The following is a 27,940-nucleotide window of genomic DNA, read 5'->3' as shown; positions in this document are numbered from 1 at the left end:
TCCTTTGGGTAAACACCAAGGAGCACAATTGCTGGATCATATGGTAAGAGTACATTTAGTTTTGTAAGAAACCACCACACCGGCTTCCAAAGTGGCTTTGCATGCCCACCAGCAATCAACGAGAGTTCCAGTTGCTCCACATCCTCAGCAGCATTTGGTGTTGTTAGTGTTTTGGATTTTGGCCATTCTAATGGGCGTGTATCGGTGGCTCATTGTTGTTTAAAATTGCATTTCTCTGACAACATATGATGTGGAGCATCTTTTCATATGCTTATCTGCCCTCGGTATATCTTTTTCTGTTAAGGTCTTTGTCTTTTTTTTTTTTTTTGCGGTACGCGGGCCTCTCACTGTTGTGGCCTCTCCCGTTGCGGAGCACAGGCTCCGGACGCGCAGGCTCAGCGGCCATGGCTCACGGGCCCAGCCGCCCCACGGCATGTGGGATCTTCCCGGACCGGGGCACGAACCCGCGTCCCCTGCATCGGCAGGCAGACTCTCAACCACTGCGCCACCAGGGAAGCCCGTTTTTTTTAAAAATAAATTTATTTATTTATTTTATTTTTGGCTGCCTTGTGTCTTTGTTGCTGCGCGCGGGCTTTTCTCTAGTTACGGCGAGCGGGGGCTACTCTTCGTTGCGGTGCGCGGGCTTCTCATTGGGTGGCTTCTCTTGTTGCAGAGCACAGGCTCTAGGCGCGCGGGCTTCAGTAGTTATGGCACTCGGGCTCAGTAGTTGTAGCTCACGGGCTCTAGAGCGCAAGCTCAGTAGTTGTGGCACACAGGCTTAGTTGCTCCGCAGCATGTGGGATCTTCCCCGACCAGGGCTCGAACCCGTGTCCCCTGCATTGGCAGGTGGATTCTTAACCACTGCACCACCAGGGAAGCCCCATTGTACTGTTGATAGCCTTTTCTCTTCCTAGTTTTTGGCTGTGTTAAGCTGCTATGAACATTTCCTTCTTTTAAATTTTATTTATTTATTTATTTTTGGCGGCAGTGGGTCTTCGTTGCTGCACGCGAGCTTTCTCTATTTGCGGTGAGCAGTGCGCGGGCTTCTCATTGCGGTGGTTTCTCTTGTTGCAGAGCATGGGCTCTAGAGCACAGGCTCAGTACTTGTGGCACACGGGCTTAGTTGCTCCCCGGCATGTGGGATCTTCCCCGACCAGGGCTCGAACCCATGTCCCCTGCATCGGCAGGTGGACTCTCAACCACTGCGCCACCAGGGAAGCCCTAACTTGCATTTTATAACTAATGATGTTTAGCACCTTTTCATTTGCTTACTGGCTAGTTATTTTTTTATGTAGTACTCATTCAAGTCTGCCCATTAAAAAAAATTGGGTTGTCTGTCTTTTTCTTAACATAGATGTTCTTGATAAATTCTGGATACACACCCTTGGTTATATATAATGTACTGTAAATATTTTCTCCTAGTCTGTGGTCTGATTTTTCACTCTCTTAAATGTATCTTTTGATGAATGAAAGTGCTTAATTTTAATGAAGTTCTAGTTAACAATTTTTCCTATGGTTCCTATTCATAATTTTTGTGTCTTAAAATCTTTTTGCCTACTTCAAGGTCATGAAGAACTTTTTTCTAGAAGTTTTATTGTTTCGTTTTCACATTTAGGTCTTGGATTCAGCCTAAACTATTTCTCTCAAAAGTATAAGACAAGGGGTAAAGATTCATGTTTCCATGTGCAGATAGGTGATGGACCTAGAACCAGTTATTAAAAAGACCATCTTTTCCCCATTTATTTTGCAGTGGCACCTTTGTAATAAATCAGATGACCATATATATATGTGGATCTCTCAATTTTATTTTAAATATGTGTGTGTATAAAGATTTGAAGGAAATAAGATTTGTTAACAGTTGCTACAGTGTGGTGGTAAGGTTGTGGGTAGTTTTGATTTGTCTTCTTTTTGGTGTTTTTCTACACCAACCGTAATACTATTTTAATACTCAGACAAAAGAGATAAAATATTTTTCTAAAATATTACGAGGGTAGACACCATTGAGGGTGCAGGTTCTGGGAGATAGAGGAAGGGTTAGGCTGGACAGTAAGTAGGAGGGCTTCCTGCTTTAGGGAAGAATCCAGGCTAGTAGATGGGGAGGAGAGAATTCAGAGTTTATCTGACAGGTTATCTTCTGAGTGACCTCAGTTTCCAGGAAAGGGTGGTGTAGGAGACTGAGGGTGAGGAAAATGGAAATGATCATTTTCCATAATGTTGTGTTGTAAGTACACATTGTTAGCGGTTTATAAAACACTTATAAGCCTGCTTCTGTGTTCCTCCCAACAGTTCTGCGGACTGGGCAAGCCCCCGTGATTACATCCATTTTATTTATTTAAATTTATTTATTTTTATTTTATTTATTGTTGGCTGTGTTGGGTCTTCATTGCTGCACGCGGGCTTTCTCTAATTGCCGCGAGCGGGGGCTACTCTTCGTTGAGGTGCGCGGGCTTCTTATTGTGGTGGCTTCTCTTGCTGTGGAGCACAGGCTCTAGGCGCTTGGGCTTCAGTAATTGTGGCACACGGGCTCAGTAGTTGTGGCTCGCGGGCTCTACAGCGCAGGCTCAGTGGTTGTGCATGGGCTTAGTTGCTCCGTAGCATGTGGGATCTTCCCGGACCAGGGCTCAAACCCATGTCCCCTGCATTGGCAGGCAGATTCTTAACCACCGCGCCACCAGGGAAGTCCCTACAACCATTTTACAGATAAGGAAACAGATGCTCTCTGATTCCTCTTCAAGCATCCACTAAGGACCATTTTATGCCAAGCCTTGTGTCAGTTCTGGGTCCACAAATAAGTCATACTTCCTATCTGCCCTCAGGCAGCTCCTAGCAGAGAAAACAGTTAAGTACATGGACAATTAAAATCTAGTGTAAAAAAAAAAAAAATCTAGTGTGTAAATACTATGAGAGATAAATTCAAGATGATGTAGGGGTGGACTTCCCTGGTGGTGCAGTGGTTAAGAACCCTCCTGCCAATGCAGGGGACATGGGTTTGAGGCCTCGTCCGGGAAGATCTCACATGCCACAGGGTAACTAAGCCCGTGCACCACAACTACTGAGCCTGTGCTATAGAGCCCGTGAGCCACAACTACTGAGCCTGCATGCCACAACTACTGAGCCTGCGTGCCACAACTACTGAAGCCCACACGCCTAGAGCCTGTGCTCCGCAACAAGAGAAGCCACTGCATGAGAAGCCCACGCGCTGCAGCACAGAGTAGCTGCTGCTCGCTGCAACCAGAGAAAGCCGGTGCAAAGCAATGAAGACCCAACACAGCCAAAAATAAATTAATAAAAATAAATTAATAAAAATAAATTAATTAAAAATAAAGATGACGTGGGGGTGAGTCTTTTTCTCCCAGTTTTGAAAAAATTATGCAAGTGATATATGTGTTAGAAATACAGATAAGAAAAAGAAAAAAATCAGTCACAGTCCTTCTGCCAAGACATAACCCCTACTTACACTTTGATATAATGCCTTTTAAACCTCGTTCTCTCTCTGAGACATACATACATGTACACACATAACACACACACAAACATTATGAAAAAATAAATGAAATCCTGCTATCATAGCATTCTATAATTTGCTCTTCCTCACTTAGTATATTTTAAGTCAATAAATACAAATCTAGATACAATTTTTGATGACTTTCTGGGTAGTATTCAACATGTGGATGTATTAAAATTTATTCAACCTTTTACATTGTACATTTATTTCTAATATTTAATGACTATAAACAATGTTGTAAAGAACTTTTAAACCCATCTTGGTGCACTTTTCCAGTTATTATTTTATGATTAATTATCAGAGAAAATTGATCAATTTATTTTCCCACCTGTATCTCTAAACCTGGCTAACAGTGGACATTTTTATTTATTTATTTTTTTAATTTGATAGGTGGAAAATGGCATCCCGTGTAGTTTTGTTTGTATTTCAGATGACTAATTTTTTCATAATTACGGGCCATTTATATTTCTTCTTCTTTTTTTTTTTTTTTTTTTTTTTGGCTGTACGCAGGCCTCTCACTGTTGTGGCCTCTCCCGTTGCGGAGCACAGGCTCCGGACGCGCAGGCTCAGCAGCCATGGCTCACGGGCCTAGCCGCTCGGCGGCATGTGGGATCTTCCCGGACCGGGGCACGAACCCGTGTCCCCTGCATCGGCAGGCGGACTCCCAACCACTGCGCCACCAGGGAAGCCTTATATTTCTTCTCTTTTAATAGCCTGTTCCTTTTTGGGCTATTTTTATTTTGGAGTATTGGGGGTTTTTCTTATGGAAGCAGAAGAGCTCTTTACATATTGTTGATAATAATTCTTTGTCACAGAGTTGCAAAATCTTTTTTCCAGTTTTCTCTTGCCTTTAGATCATACTTTTTTTGAAGCTCATTTGGGAGAATAGTCATGATAGGAAGAACATTCCAAAAGGAAATAGTAATGAGAAATTTGCCCTCTTAGATATAAAATGTATTATAAAGCTACCATCCTTAAAGTATTGTGGAACTGGCACAGGAACACACAGAAAGGTCACTGGTTACAACTCAGAAACAGATCCAAGAATATATGAGTTCGGTAGGTGATGGTGGTGTGTGGATAGCTGGCTATTACAAAAATTATATTCGATTTCTTTCCCACTCCAGAATTCAAATGAATTCCAGATGGATTAAAAATGTAAAAAAATCTTAAAAAAACAAAATGAATCCTCTTGTTGTGGGCAGTAACCAGGGGAAAAAAATGCGCTTTGCCTACCTAAAAAAACCCCCAAAAACATTTTGCAACAAATACCCGAAAGGAAGTGTGCGAGTTAACCACGTGGAGGTAAAGAGAGGCTCGGAGGGCACTCCAGGCTCAGGGAACCCGTTCGTGCAAAGGTCTGGAGGCTGAAAGACGGCAGCATGCCCACTCCAAAGAGCGGGTCAGAAATCGAACTTAGGGAGCACAAAACGGATCCGGGGCTGAGTCCAGGTCCGCCCCCACAGGCCTTCTTAATTGTAAAATAGCACTTTTCCCATATATGGTACTTAATGTCTGTTCTGGTAGAATGACTTGGGTCAGGGAAAACAGCTCGCGGGGCGGGGTGTCAGAAACCCGGACTTCCCCAGTCTGCTCCCGCCTGGCCTCGCCCTGGGTTAGGCAATGCGCCAAAATCCCGGCCGGGAGGCCTCTGAGAGTCTAATCCTCCTGATTGGACTCTCTCTGTGTCAATCCTCCTCCTGGAACCTGGTTGTTTGTTGGGCCCGCCCTAGGGGGCGGGGCTCCCGCCTAGGAAGCGCGGGGGAAGGTGGAGAGGGTGGAGGTGGGGGCGAATGGGGAGAATGAATTCCCACCCCTCTGTTCCCATAGGCTCCGCCCGCTGCCTTCCCACAGGTCAATATGTCTGTCCATCATGACCAGAAGCGGGCTGGAGTGGGTGAGACAACTCGGGAGGCGGATTCATCCCGCCAGGCTCCGCCCCGCAGCCGGCGCCCCGCTCGGAATGGGCCCGCGCGGAGAGGGCGGGGCGGGAAGGAGGCGAGGAGCAGAGCAGGGTGCGGTGAGGCGCGCATATCACCGCGGTTCCTGAGCAGGGTACCGAAGGCTGAGCGAGGCTGACCTGCTGCAGCTCCCGCCTCAGGCGCTCGTCCCATCCCGTAGTCGCCCGAGCGCTCGAGAAAGACCTCTCGGGAGAAGCAGCGCTTGTTCCCCGGGGCAGATCCAGGTTCAGGTGAGCGAGCCCCACCGGCGGGTCCCGCCCCAAGCAGGCGGGCGGCTACGGGACGCGCGGCGTCTGGGGCAAGCGGGCCGATGTGTGGTTCTTGGCCTCCGCGCAGCCGGCGACTGGCGCGGGCGGGCGCAAAAGCTGCGGGGCCGGTCCGGGGCACCGCATCCTTCGCTCCGGGAGGGTCTCCGGGACCTCTGCGCGGACGCTCCGGGAAGGCGCCGTTGGAAGCGAGGCCTCGTGGAGCAGAGGAAGGCTTCGGGGCCGAGCGCTCCCCGGAAACCCTCCGTTCCACCCGCCCCCTCCCGCTGGCGCACTCCGCCAGCCGGGCACCCGGGAGCCTCGACCTCCCCCTGCTGTCGGGGCAGGCGCCCCGCCCTCGCCTCGCCCAGTGCCCAAGTTGGGCAAACTTTTTAACCCCTTCTGGGGAGCCTCTGTCCCTTGGACCCAGCCGCACGGGTGAGGGTAAGGTGGGAGGCTCGGGGCGGGGGTTCCTTTGGAAGTTGCCGGGCGTTTTCGAAACGGAGGTAACGGGTAGGCGGGGACCGTTTGGCAACTGTCAGGGCGTCTTCCTGAGTCAGAATCGGAGACTCCTGCTGCAGACATTGCGCTCTGCTGTTTCACCCCTCCGCTCCAGACTTCCTCGTTCGGCCGGCTGCGATCGGCTGGGCGGAGGAGGGGAACCGGGAGAGGTGCGGGTGGGTGCATGGGAAGGGGTACCCGGCGGAGACCGCGGCTCGAGGCAGGAAAGACTCCCCTCCTCCCCCACAGATCCTCATCCGTTGACTTTTGACTTCTGCTCCCCGGGAGAGGAAGGCCCGCACCAATGTCCGCGGCCCGGCGCGCACCTGATTCCAGCGCACCTGCGGGCCGCCCCAGCAGGGCGGGGGCGGGGAGAGCTGGGCCCTGCTCCTCTAGGATCCGGCCTGGGCTATTGCATCGTTCCCGTTTGGGCCAGATCCGGGGTTTTCTACTTACCTCCCACCCCCACCCCGCCCCATTTGTCCCTGTGCAGGGTCCTCACCCCATGCTATCCTCGGGCCACGCCGAGGGCGGGACTGCATCCCCCCCATCGCATGCCTCCCGAGAACCCCGGTGTCTCAAACAGGCCAGGTACCCTCCTGGACCAGGTTGTCGGCTGTCTTGAGGCGGGGGCAGGGCGAGCGTCGGGGCTGCTGTCTGCGGCCCCACCCAGCCGGTGTGGGGAGAAGGTTCCCGGGAAGTCCCAGGTCCTGGGGACGGGCGGTTCTCTCCGCTGGACACTTGAGAGGCCCAGTCGCTTCTCGGTTCAGTGCACCCTTTCCTGGGTTTAACAGGATCGCAAAGTAACGAGTAACTGTCGAAGGGGAAGAGACTTAGCGCCTTCCTGCAACACTGTGGCCATTTCTGACTATCTGAGCCTGTAACCTCACCGGGTGCTTTATTCCCTTTTTGGTAGGGAGGGAGGCTGCCTTAAGGCTTATTTAGACAGTCACTTGATTAATATTAGTCAATCTACGTACAAGGCTGCTGGGGGTGGGGGGAGGGTACACAGATGTGTAACTGAGCAAATATTTAACTGGCTTCTCTGTGCCAGGGACTCTGCCAGGTGGTAGGGGGGTGAGGTTGAGCAAGACCTGGCCCCTGCCCTGGGGCATCTAGGGGAGAGCTGAAACAAATCTTCAGATGACTCTAATGTGAGGCAGAGATGACAGAGACTCTAGAAGGGTGCTGTGAGTCATGGGGATTGGGAGAAGGGAGCCAGCCTATCCGTGGGGGAACCCAGAGGCCTCTGCCCAGGGGCAGTTGACAGTCCTCAGGGGGAAATAGTGGCCCAGTGACTGAAATACAAAAGCAGCCTGTGATGAGTGTCCCAAGCAGGCCGCAGACAAAGGACTCGAGGAATTCTGAGAGGGGGCCACTACTGTCTGGGATGAGGAGGGAAGCCGCCCCCAGGAAGGAGGACGTTGCAGGTTTGGCAAACCAGGCAAGCATTCAGTGTCGGGAAAGTGAGGACTCATTTAGTGGATAATTGAGGGGTAATTAAAAACATCAAGAGATTGCTCCATGTAATTTGAGAGCCGCTGTGCCCCCAGATGGCTGCAGGGTGACACTGAAAAGCTCTACTCTTCACATTCAGCAAGTCCCGGCAGTGCCCGTGGGCAGATCCAGGTGCTGGGATTGGCAGGCTCTGTTTGGGGAAGGGCAGCCCAAGAGGTGCATTCTGTGGGGCTCCTAGTCTGAAGGGCATTTGAGGGTAGAGGAAAGAGAGGGGCAGGGCTTTCTGGTTTTTATTTTTTATTATTTTTTTATTTTTATTTATTTATTTTTTTGTGGTACGCGGGCCTCTCACCGTTGTGGCCTCTCCCGCAGCGGAGCACAGGCTCCGGACGCGCAGGCTCAGCGACCATGGCTCACGGGCCCAGCCGCTCCGCGGTTTGTGGGATCTTCCCGGACCGGGGCACGAACCTGTTTCCCCTGCATCGGCAGGCGGACCCCCAACCCCTGCGCCACCAGGGAAGCCCTATTTTTTATTTTTAAACTTTTTAACCTAAGGGGTTGGAGATGGGACAACTTCCCTCTTACAGGATGAAGGACGCATGTTAATCACAGCCTGCCTCTTGCCCGTTTTTGCTCCAGAAAAAAACAAAACAAGGATCTGTTGAGGGCTTTTTAAAGGGAGAAAAGCGCACTCAAAAATGCTGCATTGTTGTGTTGCCTGGTGGAGGGTATTGCTAGAAGCCAGGCTAGCTGTGCTTTCTTCACTTCCTCTTCCAGCTAATCCTTCCATAAAGTACTTAAGACAGCCTTTACCAGCTTGACATCTTTATTTCAAAAGGAGAGGAGGGCTTGGCTGTTGTTTTCCTGTGAGCCTGGCCCTACCCTTCTCTTGGAGGGGGAGAAAGAGAAACCCAAGGCAAAGGGAAAAAAGAAAAAAAAAAAATCCGTGCCTTGACAGCTTCCTCCCAAGCATCATGTTCCAAAAATATTTAGAATAACAAAATCTGTGTGTCTTCTTAATTAAACAAACGTCCTAATTTGCTGAGCATAATACAGCATCTCTGCCCGCAGGGGCAGGAAGTGCATTTTCCCTTTGTGCAACCTCAGAGAGTCACTGCCTCTCGGCTTTAACCCTTGCTGTGCTGAGCCCCTGGGCTTAAGCCCTCTGGTGACAATGGCGTGGAACCCCGGCTGCCCCCTGGGAAGCGGTGAGCCTGTGACTTATGGAATCCCGTTCTTGAGAGCTGGGAAGAGTGGGGTCGTGAGCTTTGGCACTAGGCAGAGTTCAGCTCCCGACGCTGCCACTTTATGACTGTAGGCAAGTCATGTCACCTCCCTGAGCCTCAGTGTCCTCATCTGTAATATGGGAATCATGGTGCTTCTCCTGCAGGGTTAGATGTAAGAACTAAAAGAAATAAAGGATATAAAGGGCCTGATATATAGTGACTATGTACGTTTTTAACTTAACTCCTGGGGTGTCCGGTGAGGAAACGGGAGGCGGGGTAGATGGATTTCCCGGCTTTTAGCGCAGTGCTGTTTGTACTTCTAAAAATGGTGCGCTTGTGTGTGTGCAGTGCTCATTGACCACAAAGCCCGAGTGGTGAAAACACAGGTGCTTCCGGGTCCCATCTGCTGATGCTTTTGGATGCTCTTGGTGATGAGCTTGTGCTCACTAGCCTTGTTGCAGGGCCCTGGCCCAGGCAGAAGGTACACAAACTCACTGCGATTTTAGTTCTCAAACACGGTTTCCGTGATCTAGGAGAGAGCCAAGGGGTGACATGCAAAGAGCACTGGACTTAGTGTCTGGAGGCCTGGCTTCTGGCTCTGGCTCCGGTTGGGGGAACATTTGATTTTGGTAGGAGGTGCCGTATCGCTCCGTAAAGGCATCATACCAGTTTATGTGTCCACCAATTATACCTGAAACATGCACTTTAATTTCTCCAAGATTAATTTTAATTTCTCCAAGATGCCCCAGTCTCTTAGGCACTCTCATGCCCTGTTGGTGGGAGTCTAAGTTGTAACAACTCTCTTTTGAGGAGGTAGTTTGGCAATATCTGTCAAAGCATTGTCTTTCTGACTGATTTCTAGGAACTCACCCGGCAGATAAACTCAAACGTGCAAAAGGAAATGTCCGAGGACATTCTTTGCAGCATCGTCATAGAAAAAGACAGGAAACAAGCTAACTGTCCATTAAGAGGGTCAAATAAATCATGGCACAGCTGTACAGCGGGAATCCTTGCAGCCCTTGAAAAAATGAGGCTGACCTATAGGTACCGATAGGCCATACTCTTCAAGATACATTGTAAGTGGATAAAACTAGAAGCAAAGTAGGATACGTGTTGCTCCCTTTTGGGTGAAACAGGGTGTGTCGCCTGGGCTCTATGCACGGAAAGCTACAGAAACCCGGGTAATAGTGGTTGTCTCTAGATAGGGCCCAGGAAGCCGGAGTCCGGGGTGAGCGTTACTTTTTTCACTAAATGCCTTTTCACATGCATTGCCCTTAAATAGTCAAAAATTCAAAATTTTCTTAGTTTTATTATCTATACAAATAAGTGGTCGGCTGGCCAGTCTCAGAGGTCTCCGCTTTAAAATGCATTTTGCTCAGGATTCCAGATTGCACACTGAGTGCCTATTGTATGCAGGGAGGGAGGAAGGGTCTTAAAAATGGGCTGAATTGCTCTGTGGTTGGACCATTTTCGGGCCTGTTTTCTTCTCCATGATGTCATATTATCACCAGAGTAACCCCTTTAGACAAATGTCTACTCTGATCCACTCCCTCGTGTTCTGGAAGATGGTAGATGATTGCTTTTTCTCTGCAGTATGAGAAAAGGAAGCCTGCAAGATGTGTCTGGAAAGTATTTCAGGATGCCCCTTTGCCAGCTTTCCCACAATCCCCCTGGCTCCAAACGGTCCTCTTGTCCTTGCCTGGGGAGACCACCCTGACCAGAAGACCAGACCTTTATTCTCTTGGGTCCTCCTCATTTGGAAACTTGGGGTCATTGCAACCCACCCTGTCTCCGGTTGTCCCTCACACATCTGGCCTGTGGTTTTTATGTATTAATAACATTGGAAAAGCCCAAATTCTTGAGAAGATGTGATCAGAGGGGTGTTTTGAATTGGAGGGCCCCGATCCCCCTCTCAAGGAGGACTGCCTTAGTCTTGCATGATGTGGGCCCCCGAGAAGACGTAGGCTCTGCTCACCACCGAGTTGGTGCTTTCAGCCGGTGGAAGACCCCTTCAGGGTCTCGGGCAGGGCTGTGTCCCTCCCAGGCAGCCTGTAGGCCTCCTGGAAAGTGGCGTGAGTCACACAGGAGCACCCAGAATGAGCCTGCGTCTAAAATGGGCCTGCCAGCCCGTGGGCGGGCGGTTTGAAGTCTGGATGCCAGCCTGTATCTGCCCCCTCTGCCCGCACCTGCCCCTCAGGCTTTGAGGGGCACCAGATATTTGGGGAGCTGCCCCCTTGCGTCTGATGCGGGTCTCTTTAAAAAGTAACTGAGGCAGGCAGGCTGCAGTTGGACTTTCTCAGGCCCCCATTCTGCCGACTGGTTTCTCCAGCCTGAGGTGATTCAGTACCCAGGATGGGACACAGCACACCCGGGCCTGGGCAGGTGGGCCCAGAGAAGGCTCCTGGCCGACCTTTGGCTGAGGGCGAGGCCGTGTAGGGAGTTTCTTTGCAGCCTGACTCTCAGGTTCTCACCGTGGTGTCTTCAGCAGCTGTCTTCGTCTCTAGCCTGGGTGCGGAAGCCTCCCGCTGTGGCTGGAGGGAACCTTGCAGGGCCTTCTGGAAGTTGCCACTGAAGGGTATGGCTTCCTGCCTGGGCAGGTTGGGCTGTGGCCTGCAGGGAAGTCGAAGGTGCAACCGACCTTCCCCCCGCCTGCAGGTCACTTCCTTGGGGCCTCTCAGAGGTCCTTGGTCCTTATGGTCCTTACCGTGTTGCCCAGAGGACCAGGGGTCCTCCAGGGGAGGTCCTTCTCTCACCTCCATGGACGTTATTTTAGGAACTTCCATCTCAGGTTTTCTTTTCCTTTCATTTAACTCTAATCCTGAATGATGCCCCGCTTAAAAGGAAAATCAACAGCGACAGGACAGTCCTCCCTACTGAATTTGCTTAGGATTATAGAATGTCTGAGCTGGAAGGGGTCTTAGGGATAGTGTAATTTTTGCCGCCTCCCCCCGCAGTTAGAGGAGTGAGTCGCCCAAGCTCATTCTGTGAGTTGGTAGAAGAACGCCCTGGCCCCTGGTTTCCCTTAACCCCAGTGCCTTTCTCTCAAAATCACGTGGCCTCGCTTAAAAGTGGTTTTGAGCTGTTATCATGCCTTTCCTCAACTTTATGCACTGTTTAGCCCAGCAACACGTACTTAGCTCCTTTAATCTTCCCTCAAGAGTCTGTTTTTCCACACCCTTAATCTTTTTCTTTTGGGGGGTGGGGGGGAGGGGCCCAAGGGTTAAGAAATGGGGTGGGAAGTGTTTCGGGTTTCTCTGAACTTCTTCCAGTTGGACAGTTCCACTTGGGCTGGAAGTTCCTGCAGCTCAAAAATCAATATTTCACATGGGGCAGCGCCAGGCAGCGAGCGGGTGGGCCACTCAGAGAACCACACCAGCTTTCCGCGGTCCTTCAGCCAGTCCTGGTTTCTAGTAATTTTAGACGTCACTTAACGTCTTGGGTGATCGCTGTGTTGTATCTTTGATACAAAACCCACGTAGAGGGAACCAAACCAGAGCTTTGGGATCTGGTGGAGCTAGGACCAGACCCTTGCCTTTCCTCCCACTGCTAGGCTGGAGCCTCAGTTTCCTCATCTACCACATGGAGATGTCGCTTTTGTAGGCTTGTTGTAATTTATATATAAACATACGCCAAGTGGGCCAGTTCTTTTCCTCCTCCTCTTCCTCCCTTTTGCAGGTCGTCGCCAACATCCTCTGTCCTCCGGTGTTTGGAGATGTATGTTCAGGTTTTAAAGATTCTGAATTTGCGCAACAAGCCCGTCCCTCGATAACGTGGTGCGGAGGGATGACTGAGGAACCTGCGAAAGTTTCCCTGGGCTTGGAGGCTGAGGTTTTCCAGGCCTGCAGCCTTTGCATTCTTCTCCCCAGACCGTACAGTTCAACTGGTGACTGATCTGAGTCGGTTTAAGCATTTTAAAAAAGCGATTATAAAGCTGCCAGGGCACCTTTTTTTTGAGTTGTCTATGTTCAAAAGCCGCCACATTTCCTGTGTTTTGCATTAAGTCACAGGGCTGGAGAAGGCAGCTTCCTGTCTGATAAACATAAAGACGAGGCATTTGGAACCATTTGGGTGACTTAATCTAACTGGGCTGGAATAGGGGAGAAGGTTTTAGACCCCACTGAACTGAGAGGTCAGAGGTGGGGTCTTCTTTCATCTCTCCATCCCCAGTTTCTCGCCAGCGCCGGGCATGGACTTGACCTTTCGTCCTTGTTGCACGAGTGGAGTTCAGGTCTCACTGATACCTGTGCCTGTAAGCCTGGGGACGCGGGGGGCCAGGCAGCCAGAGCTCTAGATTGCCGTTTAGTGATCTCTCCATTTCATAAAAGGCGGATGCTCGGTACTTGTCTGGAAGTCTCTGGGATAAGAAAGTTGGTGGCAGGGAGCTTTTTTAAGTTTTAAAGTTTTAAAGTTTTTGTCTGTTTTTTAATATTGAAGAGCCAACTGTTGGGTATTGATCCCAAATTTCTTGGCCAAGTCAGTCGTCAGAGATGCCTTGGGCTCCTGCTGTGTGGCCTGCCCTGTGCTGGGCCTGCTGGGGCTTCAGTGGGGACAAGGGCAGAGAGCCCATCCCTGGCCTCAGGAGCCCTACCCTTTATTAGGGAGTTGGGACACTGGGACGGAGACTTGGGACGTGAGGCAGCCCGTGCCACCCTGAGTGAGCAGGGATTTCTGGGCATCTCGAGCCAGCTTCCTGGAGGCTAGGATCATCTGGGAGGAGGAGGGAAGATGAGGAAGGTGGGCAAGGAAGGAAGGAAGAGGCTCTGGTGGAGGGACGCTGGCCTGGTAATCAGGATATCTAGGTTGAAGTCCCAGCCCTGCCCGTAATAGTAATAACAATAAGAGATAAATTTTATTGAGCACTTGCTAGGTGCCAGGTGCTGTGCTAGTGCTTTTACATGAATTCTCTCATTCAATTCATTCCCAGGAGGTAGGAAGTTGATCCCCATTTTACAGATGAGACTGAGCAGGGATTCAGACTCAGGCGCCCTGACCCCTGTGTGTCCCTACAGATGCCCTTCCCTCCTGGGCTTGCCTGTTCTCACTTGGCAGTGAAGGGTCGGACTGGTCCCTGAGTCCTCCTTCCTCGCCAGTGGCCGAGAATTAATGAAAAGAGTAGGGCTTTGGGCCGGGGCAGGATGGGGCACCTCACCCCTAGTGCAGTTAGCTGTTTGGAGCGAGGTTGCCAGTTCGATAGTGTTGCCTTGGCTACTGACTTCACCTTTAACCTCAACCGACCATTTTTCAAATGTGTGTGTGTTTTGTCCTAAGGGAGGGCAGCGTAAATCCCGGCTGCCGTGCCTGCCTGCTGTTGGTGGGGACCTGGCTGGTCCTCACTGGGAGCCAGCCAGCCAGAGGGCCCGCCACCATCTCCATAGTGGGCTCTTCTTGACATCAGCCCACTTGCAGACTTGCATTCCTTCCTGCTTCCTTTGTCCATCTGTCTATCATCATTCAGTAACCACTCCTCAGAGCTTTACAGTGTATGCTGGGTGCTTGCCTGGGTGCTGGGAATAAGGAGGGGAAGGAATCAGGGGCCCTTGTTTCCAGGAGCTGTTGGTGTCCCACCAGAGTGCTGGGGGCCCAGGGGGATCTGAGAAGGCTTCCTGGAGGAGGTAGCATCTGAGCTGATTGCAAGGTAGGGATGTGGCACAGCGCATCCAGGGAACAGGGCTGGGACCTTGTTCATTCCCTCAGACTTCGGTGGAGCTTTGTAAGGGTGATGCAGGTGGCCAAGGCCCTCTGAGTCACCCTGGGCTAGTAAAAGATTTCTTCTCCTTAGTGGCTCCAGGCCCCGGCCCCATCTCAAAGCCCCTTAAGCAGCCCAAATGGCCCATTAAGGTCTGCTTCCCTGTGCCATTTCCTGGGCAATGTGGCGGTCCGGGATTCCACTCCCAGGCCCTTAACCTCTGGGTGGCTGCTGGGAATTCTGCCTGTGCCCTCTGGTTATGTGGTCAGCAAGGACACTGTTCCCAGCTGAAGGATTTGGGATGACATTTTTCATGGAGTGTTGAGAGAGACAATTGTTCCTGGAATAGGTTCCCTTTTTCTTTTTTTAATTAATTAATTTTTTATTTTATTTTATTTATTTTTGGCTGCGTTGGGTCTTCGTTGTGTGCGGGCTTTCTCTAGTTGTGGCAAGCGGGGCTACTCTTCGTTGCAATGTGCAGTCTTCTCATTGCTGTGGCTTCTTTTGTGGAGCATGGGCTCTAGGAGCACGGGCTTCAGTAGTTGTGGCATGTGGGCTTCAGTAGTTGTGGCACGCGGGCTCCAGAGCGCAGGCTCAGTAGTCGTGGTGCGCGGGCTTAGTTGCTCTGCAGCATGTGGGATCTTCCCGGACCAGGGCTTGAACTCGTGTCCCCTGCATTGGCAGGCGGATTCTTAACCACTGTGCCACCAGGGAAGCCCCTCGTTTCCCTTTTTAAAGTAAAAGAAAAGCGAGGAGGGGAGGTTTGTTTATAGCACAAATGATATAATAACAAACCTGGCAAGAAGCAAATTTGCCCCTCACTCCATCCACTGTTTGCATTTTTCTGGGTTTCCTGTCCATATACTTGCATATTTTACAAAATTAAATGCTAAAATTAAATTAGATACTGTCGTGTGTTGTGACTACTCAGTGCTGTAATATAAAGTTTCCTATGTTGCAGCAGTCTCCACAGTTATTATTTTAATGGCTATGTTATGGTCCACGGTGGGAAAGAACCATTATTGACTTTGCCAGAAAGTTCCATGGGTTTTATTGAGTCTTTTGGAAATTCATTAATGCAGCAAATACAGAAACTGTTGGGTGGTTAGGGTGTAGATGAATGAGACATCCCAGATCCTGCCCTCAGGGGGCTCACAGTCTATACCCAGGGAAGAATCACTTCACTTGGGTGTCGTTGGTTGTGATGGTGGTGAGCCCTGGAGAAAGTGGCAGCTTAGATGCCCTGGTAGAGTTGATGGAAAACAGGTAAAACCACTTTGTCATCAGTGGTGAGAAAGCGCAGGAACGTGGACCTGGGAGATCTTTCTGGGCTCATTGGAGGAAGATCTTTATGCCCTCCCTCCCCGAGTGGTTGGTTCACGCAGGTCTGGACCAGAAAACGCCTGGGGTGGGGTGGCGGTGGGCGGTAGTGAGGGACAGCGGCTCCGAGGGACCATGTCAGTGGGGGGGGGGTTCTGGCCCTCTGAGGGAGGCCCCTTGGTGACCACGGTGGGAGGCGGCCAAGGGTGGGGACATCTGAGAACCGTCCAAAGCCAGGCAGGCCACTTGGGCTGTGCTGTGGCTCCTGCCTCTGGGGAAGGAACCAACTGTGGCAACAAGTTGCAACAGCGTAGTTTTGTTGTAAAGAGGAAGTTGCAGAATCTTAGTGGCTGCTTTTAAGCAGACAGACCTTTACAACAGTAAAGGAGTTTTGGGGGGCGGGGCTGGGTGTGAGGGGAGAAGGCGGGTGGTCAAGGGCCTAGAAACTGGGCTACAGTGTCTTTGTTCTGGTGTTTTCTTTCGTTCCAGATTAATGGCTTCCTTGCCAAGGCTTCTTGCCTCTTTCCAGCTGCCCACTGCCCCTGTCCCCCAGCCCCAGCTTCTGGCTCAAGGGAGCCTGGCCTGAATGCTGCAGTCTTCCTAGAGCGCAGGAGAGAAGCCAGCCCCATCCCCGTACCCACACCCCGAGGGAGTGAGGGGGGATGAGAGGGCCAGGGCGGGCCGTGGTCACTGGGACACCTCCGTGGTGCTGTCTGTTTCAGGTTTTGCCGACCTCATCGGGTCCCCTCTCCAGGCTGCAGCGGCGTTTTGGATCAGTACCAGGTCCGCAGGGTTGAGGTTTGAGTAGGAGAGCTCTGTCGTCCTCAGTGTGCTCCCCTCTCCATCAAATACACACTCAGAAAACCAAAAACAAACCCTAAACCTCACCTAACCTTATTTTTTACATATTGACTTTAAATTAGTAATGAGAATAAACCATTAGCTGGGGATTTCAGCACTTAGATCATAATGTTCCCTGGTGGTCAAGGTGAGGTCCAGTGTGTATCTTTTTTTTTTTTTTTTTTGGTGGTACGCGGGCCTCTCGCTGTCGTGGCCTCTCCTGTTGCGGAGCACAGGCTCTGGACGCGCGTGCTCAGCGGCCATGGCTCACGGGCCCAGCTGCTCCGCGGCATGTGGGATCTTCCCGGACCGGGGCACGAACCCATGTCCCCTCCATCAGCAGGCGGACTCTCAACCACTGCGCCACCAGGGAAGCCCCAGTGTGTATCTTTTTTAAATCTCCTGTCACCTTATTTACACTACTGTTTGGCGGTGATGATAGACTAGAGATTATCTTTGAATTTATACGATTTAAAATTATTTACCAGCTTTTATATTGGAGGAGGAGAGGTGGGGCAGGAATAGAGAATTAGATAAAGCGGAAGGAGGCAGCGGGGCGTGGGGAAGGGAGTGGGTGACTCTAGAAGTGGCAGCTGGGTTTAAATCCCATTTTTACTCAGTTTATTTATTCATTAAATATGTATCAAATGCTGGCTGTCTGCTAGAGTCTGTTTCAGTGCTGGGGATACATGACTGGGTAAAAGTAACCAAAGTCTGCGGTTGACGTTCCAGTGGGGAGGAGCAGACAGCAGACAACCAAACAGGCTCACCGTGGCAGGTCAGGGTGGCGGTCATGCTGTAGAGAATGATGGTCAGGTGAAGGCATGTACAGAGCACCAAAGGCTGGGCTGCTTAAACAACAGAAATTTATTTCTCACCGTTCTGGAGGCTGGAAGTCCAAGATCACAGTGTCTGCAGGGTTGGTTTCTGCTGAGGTCTCTCTCCTTGGCTTGCAGATGGCCTCCCTCTTGCAGCCTCTTCACTCAGTCTTCCCTCTTTGCACACATCCCTGCTGTGTCCAAAGCCCCTCCTTTTACTAGGACACCAGTCAGATTGGATTAGGGCCCACCCTCATGGTCTCATTTTCACCTAAAGACCTCTTTAAAGACCCTCTCTCCAAATACAATCACATTCTGAGGTACCGGGGGTGAAGGCTGCAATATGTGAATTTGGGGGGCAGGGTGCAGACCATAAGAGGGGAGAGGGGAGTGGGTATGTGTCAGTGTCAGAGGAGGCCTCTCTAACCCAGGGACACTCTAACGGTCCCTCTAGGACTTCTCCCTACTTCACCAGTTGTTCCTTTAACTGCTTCGAGCCCCAGTTTGCTCACCTGTAAAATCTGGTTAATAAAACCCATCTTGTGGTGTCCTTTGGGCAGCTAAAGTGTGGAAGTCACTCCGTGCACTGTCTGGTTCATGGGGGACCCCCAGTAAATGTGTCCCCATACCCTCTTCTGCCCCCCGCCCGCCCTTGGTTCACAGAGCGCCTTTGCCTTCTGTCTTCTTTCATCCTCTCTGCTCCTGAGTTCCACTCCTCGACATCAAAGTGCCGCAGTAACCAGGCCTCCAGAATGGACCAGGGGTGGACAGTTCTTAGGTCGCTCTGCCTTCCTTACAGGGGTGATGGCATCCTCCGCCCATTCTTGTGGAGCAAGTGTTCTTGGAGATGACTTCTCCCCTCTGAGGAGCCATAAACACTGCTTTTACGTGAGCAAGAGGAAACGCTTGCGGAAAACTCTGCAGGATTAGAAAATCCCAGTTGCTGGCCGAAGTGTTGGGTGGCTGCCTGCCAGGGAGAGCTTCCCTTGCTCTGTCAGCACCCACGCCCCCCACTGGTTTCTGTCTTAGCCCTTCTCGACCCTACTTGCTGGTGTCCCTGCCCTATTAGAGGACTTGCCACTGGAACCCTTGCACTGTATGTGGCCCACTGTAAGCACTTAATACATGCTTCAGAGAGGAGTGAATATATTCCTACTGGAGCGTGAACCAAACAGACCTGGTTCAGCATGAGCACTGTCACTTAGCTCTGTGTGACCTTGGGTAGATGGCTTTATTTCTTTGGGGTCTGAGGTTTAACCACTGTGCCATGGTTGTGTCTGGTACTTGTGTACATAGGCAGGGGACTTGGAGTCAGACCCTCTGTCCTAATTCGGATTCTCCCCTGTGCCAGCTCTTGGACCTTGGGGGAGTCATGCATCGTTCCTGTGCATATGTTTCCTTGTCTGTGGAATGGGGAAAATAACTACCATGAGCGTTTTGGTGCTCAATAAAGTTTAGCTTTATTGTTTATTTGTTTTATTTACATACAGTTTCTCCAGCCCAGTGCCAGGCTGTCTATTATAAATATATCTATTTTATCCATTTTTAACAAACCGATCTTCATGTACTTTTTCTATCACTGTGAAGTTTGAAGTCACACTCAGGTTACTGCAGTTGAAGTCTCCCAATCCCACGAGGGTGGCGGTATCGATGTTCCCATTTTAGAGCTAGGAAAATCGAGGCTCAAAGAACCTAAGTGCCTCACCCCAGGTAGTACGGGAGAGATCTCAGGTCCTCTCCCCGCTCCTCTAATTTTCAGGCCAGTGATTGTCCATATCTGCTTCCGTTGCCTCTCTTGCCCTCTCATCCCACTTAACCCTTTAAGTAGATAGTGTCTGTGAAGCTGGGGGCTTGTAGACTTTCACGCTTTTGTACACAACCTTAATGCAGTGGTTGTCGGCCCGGTGCCTCCCTGGCTTATGGTGCCAGGTGTGAAATACAGCCTTCCCTGCTCCACTGGAGACACACATCCGTGGGCGGCAGGTGCGGGTGGGCGGCCAGGTGTGTGAGATGGGCTCAGCATGGCTCCTACAGGGAATCTTAGCTGTTCCCCCTCAGCCTTCCAGCACTGCTCCTGCCTCCTAGCTGCCTCCTGGCCGCCTCCTAGCCCACCAGCCTGCCTTCTGCCCAGAGCTGGGCCCGCTGCCCCCCAACCATCTCCTGCGCCTGCCAGGGTGTGGAGGAAGTGGCTGTGTTGCCCCAAGCGCTCATGAAAAATGCCTCATCACGGGATACATCACTGGCCGCCGAGCCCGGTGGAATTCCCAAGGCCCCGTCCTCACTGTGGCTTCTCACCTCCCTCCAGACCTCCCTGGAGTCGGTTCTGCCCACTTGCTGGCTGGCACTTGAAACCTCACATCAGTGAGGAAGGAACAGACAGTGGCCTCCAAGGCCGAGACTGAAGACGCAGCGTGGCAACGTCCCTCCCAGCCTCTTACCAGCCACGTGCCCTGGAGCCCGGTTGTCCTCAAAGCGCGGACACGCTGGGGACACTGGGCCGAGGGCTCTTCCGGGTTGCAAACCCCCGTGTGCAGATCTTCACAGTCTGCACACCTAGGGCAGACCAGTGTGACAGAGGCTGAAAAAGGATGGCTCTCTTCCCCTTTAAGACAAGTCTCAGGCTTTAGTTATCCCGAGGTTGAAGTAGCCAAGCCCCCGTCCCCTTCTGGCTTTCAGACAAGAATCTGAAGAATGTGATACTCCGCTGAGGACCTGAGCAAAGATCGGGGGCTGGGGCAGGATTCTGGGCCCTTCGGGGACTTTCGCCTGCCGCCTTTGTGCTCCTGGACCTGGACATTCCAAACTGGTTGTGGTCGGGAGTGTGAACCACAGGCCTGTTAAATTCCTGCCTCCTCAGTGGGATCCGCAGGGGACAGCTGGGAGGGGCGGGGAGGGAAACCTCCCCCTTCTGACAAGCACATCTTAGAGAAATCGGGTTAAAGGAGTTTGCAGGTGAAACTCGCCTGATGCGCGGGGGCTTGCGTCGGCCGCTTGGGTGCTGGGTGGCAGGGAAGGTTGTGGGCCGTCCCCTTCCTGACCCATTGCTGACGGCCGGTCACCAGGTCTTCTTACCAGCCTTGCCTACTGCTCTGTTCCTCTGCTGCCTCTCTGCACGTTCAGAGCCTGCTGGGTAGGCGCAGACCCCGCGGCACAGGCAACAGCAGCTACTACTTGCCCCCTGGGCTTTGGTTTCCTCATCTGCAAAGCAGGACGCTAACAGAACCTACCTCTGCGTTGTCGTGTGCAGTAGTGAGGTCTCGTGTGAGAAGCACCCAGAACTAAGTGTCAGCATGGTCCTGTACTATGGGCTTTGTGATTCCTGAGATGAACAAAGGGAGGTGCAGAATGCTTAAATTATGTTCCCAGGACTTTCCTGGTGGTGCAGTGGTTAAGAATCCACCTGCCAAAGCAGGGGACATGGGTTCGAGCCCTGGTCCGGGAAGATCCCACATGCCGCGGAGCAACTAAACCCGTGCGCCACAACTACAGAACCTGCGCTCTAGAGCCCGCGAACCACAACTACTGAAGCCCACGCACCTCGAGCCTGTGCCCTGCAAAAAGAGAAGCCACTGCATGAGAAGCCTGCGCACCACAACGAAGAGTAGCCTCTGCTCGCCGCAACTAGAGAAAGCCCGCGTGCAGCAACGAAGACCCAACATAGCCAAAAATAAATTAAAAAAAAAAATTATGTTCCCAGAATCCCTCAGCCAGTGAATGGAGACTCCAGTGCCCACATCCAGGTTGGCCGGATGTGTCCCATCCTGCGCTGATCCCACAGCCTCTGTGGGGTGTGTGTGCACACGTCTGCGTGTGCACGTCTGTGTGTGGGGGAGGGGAGGCTCCGCCCAGGGCAGGCTGGTATGGCCGCATCTGGCCACTCCCTAAGGCAGGGTCCACCACGGTTTCTCTCACACAGCTTCGGCCTTGGCCCCTCTGGGACCAGCCTGTGGCCCGGGCAAAGGAATGATTCTCAGCGGGTGGTTAAACAAGCGGCGGCCAGGTTTCTGGTGACAGATGTGGTGAGGTCATCCCTGCGACCAGGCTCCCTGCTCAAGGACAGCTGGGCTGGCCGACCTTTCAGACACGGGTGCTAGCGCACTGTGCTCTAGGAGCTGTCATTCAATTTTTGTGTCAAGTGTGAAATAAGTGGGTTTTATCTTCACCCCGTGTGTGGCTCGTATTTGGGTCACTTTCTCCCGGGAGGGCGAAGGCTCTGGGATGCCGCTTGTGCAGACTGGCTTCTCTGGAGGGCTTGTCTCTGCCCGCCCTCCAGCCTGTGTGTCCAGGGCTGGCTCCCTGCTGGCTCAGTGGTGAACAGGCCCAAGGGATGGAAACGAAAGGGAGACGGTTTGCCGTCCAGTTTTGGATGTTTTGTTTCTGCCGTCCAGAGTGATCAGAGCAGCCCAGGGGACATGGCCTCCTGCTGTCACCATCCCGGGTCCTCTGCTTCCCAGGCAAACTCTCACTATTGGGCCATCCCGACCGCAGCCCCTCTGGAGATGATGAAGGAAGAAAACCCTCTGAAGTCAGTTCACGTTGCCTTGGTGGAGAAGGAGGCCACTCCAGTGCCCCTTTGCCTTTGAGCTGGTAACCAGGGGGCTCCTAAAAGTCCGTGGACTGTACTTGAGGGTCTCTGTGACCCCCTAAGTTGGTACACAAAGGGTTCACAGCCTCCAACCAATTCTCAAAGGGGTCTTTGATGGCTGGAAGTGTTAAAAACCACTGATCTAGAGAAATGGGGACTTTGGGTTTCCTGTTTATAGAGTGTGTGTGTGTGTGTGTGTGTGTCTGTGTATAAACAGATGTGCAGAGGCATATCTGTTTATACACAGACACAGACACACACACACACAGGCTATTATCAGGCAGCAGGGTCTGTTCATTATAGGGTTAGGTGACATTGTCCCAAGGATATAAATGTAAGGAGAGTACCCTTCCTGGGGCAGTGGGCTTTTCCTCTCCCACCTCATCTGTATGAAGCCTTTAATATAGCACTTCTGGGCATCTCTTCAGTGTGGGGCTCTGCCTGGAGCTTTGAGTGGTGATGTTTTGATAGTAGTGGATTTGATCTGTTGTTATTCTGCATACAGAAGAAACTGGGCTCTTCTTTCTTTCTGTCCTTGTGATTTTCTACCTGGGCTCCAGGTCCTCAAAAGATGTTTCCTAAACCCCAGGTCCAGACAGGTCACTTCACCTCCCTGAGCATCGGTCTCCCTCTTTTTTAAGGGGGACGGTGGGGAGCAGGGAATGGGGCAGGGGCCGTAGGATACCTGCCACGGCTTTACTGAGGGTGTCAGGATCAAATGATGGGAGCGGCGGGGGACCAGCAGTCCAGCCCATGGCAGGTGACTGGGCTGCTACAGCTGCCACCTTACAGGCCGGAGGTTTGACACTACCCCCCCGCCCCGCCCCAGCCTCGCTTTGGCTTTGGACTTAACTTTTGCTTGTGAACTTCACTGTTATCTTGGGCAAGTTGCTGGCCTAGTCTGGGCCTCACATACCCAGTGAAGGCTGAGGTTAGATGGGTGTTTCTCAGGCTGTCAGTTGAGACTCACTGGTGGGTTGTGAGATTACCGGTGGCAACCAGTAGTGTTAGGAATTAAATAGACTTGAGTGCATAGCGTGCACATATCATTTTGAGAAGCTTTTGTTTGACACATTTGCGTATTCGCGATAAAAAGCTTTTAAATCATTTTTTTTCTACTGCGACTTGAGAGTTTAAAAAAAATGTTGGCGCCCCCAGGATGAGACGCTTCTTGCGGGGGGCTGGGTGGGGTGGGGTCTTTCAGCCCTGACTTGTGTGGTTCCTGCCCACAGGTCTGAGCTGAGCTGGGTCTCCTCCACCCCTGCAGCTGAGCCTGTCAATGGAGCTCCCTGCAGGATCAAACTCTTTAACTAAAGTTCTTCACAAAATTCTGGGAAGTGAGCTGCATTCCTGGGGTGGAATAAATCATGCTGAGTGAGGCTAGGCAGGATGTGACTTCAAACCCCCGACGTGGGCTTTGTGAGGGCAGCATTTGTGACTGACTCATTATGAGCTAGCTCAGCAGCGATACAAACTCCTTGAGAGAAGAGGCAAGACTGTCCGGGAGGGGCACCGGCGGGCCCGGGGCGCCGCCAAGCACCGCTCCTCCCTTAGCTCATTTTGATCCCCACAATAGTCCTGTGAGTTGAGCCGTGCTCTGACCGCATTGCAGAGATGGGGCTGTCAGCTCTCCGCTGGGGGCTGCACAGCTCCACGCCCTCCTGTCCTCCCAGCTGACCCGGGGAGTGGGGGGGCAGCTGGTAGTATCTCCAGTTGATGCATGGAGAAACTGAGGCCTAGGGGCCCAGTCAACCTGGCCCCATTTGTTCTGTTAGTAAAGTGACGGGTCTGCAATCCCCCAGCCAGTCTTGGCTGTCTCCTGAGTCTGATTTTTCTAAGACGCCTTCCATAAAGGTCATGAATTAAGTTATCACCATTTGGAAGGTCTCTCTCCTCTCAGGGCCGACTTACTTAAATGACTGCCTGATCAATACAGGAAGATCGTTGTTGACCTCTAGCCAGTCGTGTGTCAGTTAGAAACAAAACAGAGATTAGTGTACATCAGATTTAGCTGGAAGGGCGGTGGAGAAGAATGAGGATGCTGATACGATCCTGAATGGCCACAGAGAAGGCTCAGCCCATTCTGGGCCTTTACTGCCTTGTCTACTAAAGAGAATCACTGAGGTTTGGAAAATAAGATGCAGGATTACTGGGCTTATCCTCAGGCACTTTAAGAATGGGTGGCAGAGAATCGGTTGGGCTTGGTCCTTGGAGTTTGGACCTTTCGGGAGACTGGAACCTTCCCCATTTCTAAAGTTCATTAGGGATTACTCAGCACCTACGCAGGTCCGTCCTCAGGGACCTGGTGGTGACTGGGATCCATCGTGGCCCTAGAGCTCTCAGCCCAGCAGAATGGGATCAGGATGGCTATTGGTGGCAGCGGCTACGATATTCAGGGATTTTGTTTGTTTCTTGTGTCATTTGAACATCACTCAGAATAACAGGCTGCCGAAGACCTGGTGGGCCCTGGACTCAGGGGTCTTCAAACTTGTCTTTCGTTTCTGACCTCAAGTTGGGCTTCTCAGCCATCGTGATGTGGACTCAGGAAACCCGCGTGCTGCACTTTCCCATTGAGACTGCGGCCGTATAATTAAATCTTCTCAGTATGGTTATTTTTCTGTGTTGGGCTTCAGCAAACTGTGCTTGCGTGCTTGGGGAAAGAAAAACCGTCCTATCAGCAGAACCAAAGGGAAGGAATAACTTGACTGCAGGAATCTGAAGGTTTGTGTCGCCCCTGTGCGAGTGTGGGAAGCTCTTGAGGGTTCAGGAGATGCGATCTGCGGGAGGACAGGGTGGTGTGTCTGTGCACAGTTCCTGATGAGAAGTCAGCCAAGCTATTCTGTCAAACCCGGGGGTGCATCTGGGAGGATAATGTGCACCTTGCTCTTTGGGGGGGACCCCACCACCACATTTGAAACGACTTGCTTCTCTACAGTTTCTCCTGGGCAGCCGAGTGGAAGGAAGCTCATTACCGAGTAGGTAAGGCACATGTGTGACCTCACTACACAAACATTGAACCGGTTAAAAGCAAAGTCAACATCCAGTGCAGACAACTTACCCGCAGACCTGCTGGCAGCTGCTCGCCCAGCTTCTTCCCATTGAGTGAGAGCTGCATTGCTGCTGTGCCTGTCCTCTCCTTTGACACCAGACAGGAGGGGTTAGGAGGGAATGGTGATTCTGCTGGACAGCCAGGTTCCAGAAGACACAACGTGAGCTGTTAACCCGAGCATTCTGAATAGGCGAGTTCACGTCCACAGGCACCGACTGACTGAGGACCTTCTTCTCTCTGAACCCTGGGCTCAGTCAGCACCTGAAGGAGTTCCAGGGACTATGGAGACAGGCAGAGAGGTTCTGGTGGTTCTGGTATAAGGCAGACTGTGCTGGAGCAGTCCTGGGGAGAGGAGAGAGAAAGAGGAATAATATACCGGGTGTTAGGAAAGGCTGCCTGGGTGAGTGGAGAATTGTGATGAAGCGAAGACTGTCTTCTGGGGAGTTGTATGTTTTTTTTGTTTGTTTGTTTGATAAATTTATTTCTTTATTTTTGGCTGTGTTGGGTCTTCGTTGCTGCACGCAAGTTTTCTCTAGTTGCGGCGAGCGGGGCCTACTCTTTGTTGTGGTGCGTGGGCTTCTCATTGCGGTGGCTTCCCTTGTTGCGGAGCACGGGCTCTAGGCACGCGGGCTTCAGTAGTTGTGTCATGCGGGCTCAGTAGTTGTGGCTCACGGGCTCTAGAGCGCAGGCTGAGTGGTTGTGGCCCACGGGCTTAGTTGCTCCGTGGCATGTGGGATCTTCCCGGACCAGGGATCGAACCCGTGTCCCCTGCATTGGCAGGTGGAGTCTTAACCACTGCGCCACCAGGGAAGTCCTGGAGTCGTGTTTGAATGAGAGTGTCTGGCAGGGGACAGGAGAGATGGGGCTGGAAAGGTAGTTGGAGGCACTGGTTGCGGGAATTGGTTGGGCTCTAAAGGCCATAGGGATCTTTCTCTTTAGGTGGGAAAGGTCGTCATTCTGAATGGTGGATTTCTTAAATAGCAGAGCTGTTTTCAAGCTCTGCTTCCTGCCCTGATTAATTGCTTGATTCATTCATTAAAAATGTACCTTGTGGGGCTTCCCTGGTGGCGCAGTGGTTGAGAGTCCGCCTGCCGATGCAGGGGACACGGGTTCGTGCCCCGGTCCGGGAAGATCCCACATGCCGTGGGGCGGCTGGGCCCGTGAGCCATGGCCGCTGAGCCTGCGCATCCGGAGCCTGTGCTCCGCAACGGGAGAGGCCACAACTGTGAGAGGCCCGCGGACCGCAAAAAAAAAAAAAAAGTACCTTGTGGCCCTGAGGACAGGATGGTATCTTAGTGGAGGAGACTCAGTTGGGCACTTTGGTCTCTGATACATGATGCAGGAGATCTATGCCCAGGACACTTTGGTGCCACTGGCCAGAGAGTTCCTGGGATGCTGGGTCGCTTCTCACTTAGGAGGAAGTGACCGCAGTGGGCATGGACTGCCAGGGTTCTCCTTGCCTGGGTTCTCCCTGAGCTGGGCTGTTCGGAGTGGTAGCTCAGAGGGTGAAGTCTGCCTCCATTTGCCCCCCCTCGTGTGGCATGTGATCTCTTTCTCCCCAGCCTTATCAAGGAACTCTTTCTCCTCTCAGGTTGGAAGCCCCCTCCTGGCTGGTCCATGGTACTTTCCAGCTGCTGACTTCTCTCATTGCCCTCTTAAACTGAGGTCAGGGAGGGTGATCTCTTTAAAATACAAATCCAGGGCTTCCCTGGTGGCACAGTGGTTGAGAGTCCGCCTGCCGATGCAGGGGACACAGGTTTGTGCCCTGGTCCGCGAGATCCCACATGCCTCGGAGCTGCTGGGCCTGTGGGCCATGGCCCCTGGGCCTGTGCGTCTGGAGCCCGTTGCTCCGTAACGGGAGGGGCCACGGTGGGAGGGGCCATGGTGGTGAGAGCATACCGCAAAAACAAACAAACAAACAAAAAAAACAAATCCAGTGATGTCACCCTCCCCCACCTCCCCTTGTCCCTAGAGTAAAGTCCACATTCCTCAACTTGGCTGATAAGATACTGGGTGAGCAGCTGTGCACCCTCCTCCTTCACCCCCAGTCTCCAGCTACTCCCTCCCACGCCCCCTGCCCCTCCCCCGTGCCTCACTAGGAGGAGGGAATCTGCATACTCAAGTCTCGTGTCACTTGATGGCTTGGGTTCCTTGGGTGCAGGCCCTGTATCTCGGCGTTCCCTGGGGAACTCAGGAGTCCTGGGAAGCCCCTCCAGATGGCCTCTGAGGAGGGAAGGGTGAAGGGGATGGGATCTGGGGCTCTGGTGCTAAATTCCTCTCTGGCCTGTCTCTGGTCTGGTTTTCTTATCTGCTAGGCATCAGTACAGGCTTGGGTTGGAATACTGCTAATGGAAACAAGTCCCAGCTTCTTCTGTAAGCAAACAACATTCCTGAGGTGGGGAGGGGAGGGGCCCATCCGCCATTCTCCCATTCCTCAGCAGCTTCTGGGCTCTGGGCTGCTGGGGGGCCCCTCCCCCCTTCATAGCCTGGGGAGAGTGAGCACCTCGGGGTGGGGGCTGCTGTGAGGTTGGCCCTGGGTGGCTCAGTGGCTGAACAGCCCCCGTGCTTATGCAGGAAGGCTTCTGTGTCTATTATCATGTTTGAGCCTGACAACAGCTGCCCAGCAAGGGTCACCCAGCTGGTCAATGCCAAGCCGGACTCAACCCCTGCTCCTCTGCCACAGGCCTCCTGCACACATCCCACCAGACCAGCATTTCCCAGGCCAGCATCAAGAAATATTTTTCAT

At 52.1% G+C, this 27,940-nt stretch overlaps 1 protein-coding gene across 1 annotated transcript in view; it reads left to right on the top strand.

The window, feature by feature from the left end:
- Positions 1–5,529: 5,529 nt before the first annotated feature.
- Positions 5,530–27,940, top strand: part of MYH9 (myosin heavy chain 9) — a 92,834-nt gene continuing 70,423 nt past the window's right edge. The window contains exon 1 of the mRNA XM_027107515.1: positions 5,530–5,696. The gene's annotated coding sequence lies outside the window, so the exon portion shown is untranslated. The remainder of the gene's footprint in view (positions 5,697–27,940) is intronic.

The sequence above is a fragment of the Aethalodelphis obliquidens genome, unplaced genomic scaffold (assembly GCF_003676395.1).
Source record: "Aethalodelphis obliquidens isolate GAN/ISIS:26980383/991018 unplaced genomic scaffold, ASM367639v1 scaffold8, whole genome shotgun sequence".
NCBI classification, from domain to species: Eukaryota; Metazoa; Chordata; class Mammalia; order Artiodactyla; family Delphinidae; genus Aethalodelphis; species Aethalodelphis obliquidens.
Note: the sequence above shows the minus strand (reverse complement) of the source record. Positions and strands in the feature narration are given on the sequence as shown.